This window comes from Aplysia californica, unplaced genomic scaffold, assembly GCF_000002075.1.
Source record: "Aplysia californica isolate F4 #8 unplaced genomic scaffold, AplCal3.0 scaffold00058, whole genome shotgun sequence".
Taxonomy (NCBI): domain Eukaryota; kingdom Metazoa; phylum Mollusca; class Gastropoda; order Aplysiida; family Aplysiidae; genus Aplysia; species Aplysia californica.
The window spans coordinates 580304-585513 of NW_004797328.1; positions in this window are offsets into that span (position 1 = coordinate 580304).

Sequence of the window (5210 nt, forward strand, 5' to 3'; positions counted from 1 at the left end):
GAGGGATATATATATTGAAAAAAATCAAGGGTAGTTACTGTGATGATGTAATGGTGGGGGGAAAAATTACTGTCATCATAAAGTGAAACATGTATTGATAAAAGCATAGAAATTTGTAAGCCTTGTTTGGTGTCCAATCAAGAAGAGAAAGAGAGTAATGCTGATGAGCCTCATATAAAGAAAAGATTTTCATTTTTCTTACATCAGATGATCATGAGGATGCAACCAGTCAGAGCTTGCCACCCACCCTTCTGTATAATCACTTCCTGATCCATACCTTCGTGTTCAGACAACCACATACGCATGCCAAGCACACACGTGAAGAACACAAATATATTTCTCACACTATACGTCCCTATGCAGTACCATACTGTCTGTCATTGATCACACCCACCACCCACCCTCACATGACTAGATTCAAGGAAGTTCTAGTGCCTTACGCACACAACAGGTAACGTGTGATGATAAGTCATTTCAATACCAGCAGTGTGTGTATCATCATGTCTTTGGGGAGGGGGGGAGGTTGGTGGGCTTGTGTAACCTGCTATTCTCGATGATGATTGGTGTGTTTTTTTTCCATCACGCCCACAGTGCGATATATATGAATTCGAGAAAATTGTGAGAAAAGTCTGATTGTGCTTTTTTGAGTTTAGCCGTTCGACACATCAGTGAGGGTGTTTTAAAAAAACTATGCTGTGAGGGTGTTTTAAAAAAACTGTGCTGCCAATGCAAAATTGCGTGTGGTAGTGACAAAATGTCTGAGCTATCTGTGCTCAACTGTAGGTGGTAATGATATTGGAATGTTGCTTTATCTTTTATTGAAATAGCCTAAAGATTAAGGTTATATTGTTTACATTACACTTTTTTGGGGGGCTACATTTAGTAGTCTGCGTGATGAAGATAATTAATTTTATAGGTGGCCAAACCTCTTTGTAGTTATAGATGTTTATTATGTTTTTCAACCGGATCAAAATGAATCTCTCTCTCTCTTTCTCTCCCTTTCTCTCTCTATCCATCCCTCTCCCACAGACACCTATTCAAGACACACTCACTCCCACTAATAACAAGACCAATGTTCACCACACACTTTTGTTATGTGCAAAAGTAGGAACGAGTCCTTACTAACAATCATATACAGTTTTAAAAACGAGACTTTCTTTTTCAATGTTGTACTTTTGTTCCAATCTTCCAGCTGTGGTAGTTGAAGAGATAAAAAGCTTTAATGATGTTACAGGTCGATGAACATTTCATCATCCAGGGTATATGCACAGTCGAACCAGCATTTTTCTTTATAAGAAAAATTGTCCAAGAGGACTGCTTGTCTTAGATTACTATTTTTCTACCCAAGAATAGATGGTCATCTTGGACAGGTTCAACTGTATGTCATGATATATTGTTTTTATTTTTATATAGTGTTCTATCCCATAAGAGAATAAGCTCTGAGCACTTATATATATATGAGCCCAGGTCAAAAGGTGACAAAATGTTCCCATTTTTTAGAATGGCTTCTTCAGCACCAACATTGCTTCTATTTACAAGAGAAATGTGTGCTCCTCCAGAACTGACAAGTTTTGGGATAGTTTTTCTCCCCCTTTGGCGAGAAAACAACCAAATGCTTGACTATCTAGACGGTGTCTCGTGTGGCAGATGACACAATAGTTTCCTTCCAAAAGACAATTTGAGCATGCACATAGATGTTTTTCTTGCATGAGATTATTTATTATATGTATAATCAACTAACAAAGGCCAAGTTGACTGAAAACTTAACAATTTTATTGGGTTTGGGTGTGCATGTCCGTGGTCATCAGTCACATGGGACACTGTATAGATTTTGTCAGTTTTGCTCTCTGTTCCTATTTTGTCATTCATACTTGATCTGGTTTGTACAAGCTTAGGCAAAGGAGCAGTTTGCCCATTCCAATCCCACACCATAACAGACTTGATGATTCTTCACAAAGGACACTGTAAGTGTCTCATGTGACACCACTATAATGACAACAAAAGCAACCACACGAAGAACAACAGTCAACATAACAACTAAACAAGTCTGATAGTCATACAAGCACTTTTTATTAAAGGTTGTTTCGATGGCTTGGGGGTACCGAACACGTAGCTCTGCAAAACAAGATACTGGGAAATGTTATTCACAGGAACCATAGAATGTCCCATAAAAAAAAACAGTTATATGTGTGTGGATGTATTTATTGGATCTGATTTATAAAAACTTGTTTGTCAGTCCATTTATACTGTGAGGACCTTGAAGCTTCTTATCTCTTCTTTTAATTTTCAACATTCCAATAAAAATTAGTATTCAAGTTGTTTTTAAGAGCTGTATTTTTAATGAATCTTTTGCTTTAAATTTAAAGTCAACTTTTTAATTTGTACAAATATATTAAGGGGGGGGGGGGGGGCTACACCCCCAAAATCAAAATTCGGCTCAAAATCATGGAATTTGAGTTGTAGGCATTTTTAGCTTCCTCAGCCTCTCCTACAACTATTTCATGGCATAAGAACCCCCAAAAATCGTATTTTTTCCCATACCGGGAATGTTTGTAACCGCCATTTCCTCATAAAGTCAGTATTTTATTTTTCTTTATCGGCAGTTTTCTCAAAATGCTACTTTTCTCTATACTTTTTTGAATAACTTCACCATTTTTCATCCAATCTTCATGAAATTTTCACAGAATGAAGAGAAGAGGTAATACTACCTCAGGAAAAAATTCATTAAAAATTTTCTAATTCGATTAGGAAAAAAACAACAGACTAATTTTTAGATCTAATGTTTGTGAACACGCATACAAAAATACAATCGATTTCCATGAGCGATAAGTGCGGTATTCATTACGTAAGACATGTCAATAAAATCCAATATGGCGGCGTATCCATGGAAATGAAACTTTTTTCTCAAATTTTATTGCGGATTTCAAGACTCCTTACTATGCTTGTTATATGTGTGAAATGTGGTAAAATTCGGTCCAGTAATAAGCGAGATAGCCTCGAGGTGTAGGCCCCCCCCCCTTAATATAAGATATCTATGCAAAAAGTGTCTTCTATGATACCAGATTGTGTCCAAAGCATCATGTTGTTGAGATGCATTTTGCTCAACAGCTGTTACCTGAATTTTGAAATTGTAACTGTTGTTTATTTTTTTTTACATGTGATGTTTGTGCTCTAGTGTCTTGAGAGACTGTAAACTTTTGTAAGTGAAAAGAGTCATTTGTATGTTATACTGGATTACTCTGAGGTGTTTGAGTCTTTGGAGCGGATTTATGGTTTAAGCTGTACTTCAATCCATCTTTGCCTTTTTTACATTTTACCTGAGAAATTAATCATCATCATCATCATCATCATCATCATCATCATCATTGCCTTTCTCACCCTGCACCAGGGTATAGGCCACTGACAAACACTTTCCACCTTTCCCTATATATCCTGGGCTAGTCTCTTGAAGTTGTTCCATGTCTTCCCACTTTTATGTACATATTTTCTTCCCCTTGATCTTTCACCCTGTGGATTCAAATCCAACGCTTTCTTAGTTATGCAGCTGCCTGACTTCCTGAGAGTACAGTCCACGCCGGCTTTAAGCACGGTCGTCGGGAGAAAGCTGAAGCGTGCTTAATGCCGAAGCGTTCTTTAGTGCGAAGTAGATATAATCCAGAGATTTTCATGTAGAAAATTTCCTGTGCTATTTCCTTTAGTAAATAAGCCTATAGTGGTCCTGCAAAAGTGTGCACTGTTATTTTTACCCGCCATGGTAGTTTTCATTTGTTTGTTTGTTTGTTTTGTTTTATGGTCGAATGGGAAATGAAAACTTAATTTAGACGGCCAGTCACGATACAGCACACGAGGCCTACACACTGCCTGTGCGTACCACAGCCCGCTGTGCCACATTCATACCACCGCCTTCACCCCCCCCAAACACGGTCTTTGATCCCACCTCGCGAGAGATACCAAATCAGGATTATCGGATAGTGAGGGGCAGTAAGGTGAAATCACAGCATGCCTCCTTTTCTCATCTCCCCGACCTTCTTTGTATTTTTTTTTTGTCTGAGTGGAGCTTTGCCCTAGGCTAGATCGTATGTCCACGCGCGCGGCTGTGTGCATCTCTCTGCCTTCCTCTCTGTGCATGTGTGTGTCCATCACTTGCGCTGTTTTTGTTTCTCTTAACACACTCACTGCTGAGGTGTAGACTGTGTTTAAACTTTGATGGGTCATCGTGAAAGTATTGACTGTCTTGTAAATGAAGCGTGCCTGAAGCCGAAGTTACAGTGCTTAAAGGCGTGTAATTTATATAGCAAAAATTCGGTAAGAGCCGTTTAGCGTGCTTGAGTCCGAAACGTGCTTAAAGCTGGCATGGACTGTATATCCTATCCATTGCCACCGTCTTCTTCCTACCCCATCTCTGACTGGGATCTGTCTTGTTTTCCTTGACACTTCCTCATTGGTGACCCTGTCTGTCCATCTGATCTTCAGTAACTTTCTTAGACACTTGTTCATGAAAAGCTGGATCCTCTTTATGCAAGTCTGATGCATTCCATGTCTCACATCGCTACAACAGGACAGATTTTGATTTAACATTTGAATTGAAAATCCTCAGCTTTGTTCGAAGTGAGATATGTTTGGTCTTCCAAATCCTATTCAAAGATATGAAAGCATCCTGTGCTTTTCCAATGCGGGACTTTATTTCAACACCTGTTCCTCCTTTTATATCAATTATACTCCGAAGATAGCAGAAGGATTCAACGTCTTCTAGTGCATTTCCTTCTATTGTTACCAGCTCCTTTCATTGTACATCTGTCCTTAGGACCTTTGACTTTCCTGGGTGTATCCTCAATCCAACAGACTCTGATAAGCTGTTTAATACTGAAGTCTCTGCTTGCATCTGTTCCTGGGTGTGCGACAGAAGCGCCAAGTCATCCGCAAAATCCAGATCGTCCAAATGTGCCCTTGGGGTCCACTGTATTCCATTTCTGTGCTCTCTGGTGGTTTAACCTTCTTTAGCCAATCGACTGCCAGTATGAAGAGAAAAGGTGATAGTAAACATCCCTTTCTCACACCAATCTTGATGCCAAAGCTGTCAGTGAGCTGGCCATCATGAACAACCCTGCAACTTGTCCCTTTGTACGTGCTCTTGAAGAGGTTCACCAACTTCTGTGGGATTCTGTGATATCTCATTATCTTCCATAGTGTTGCTCGGTCTATACTATCAA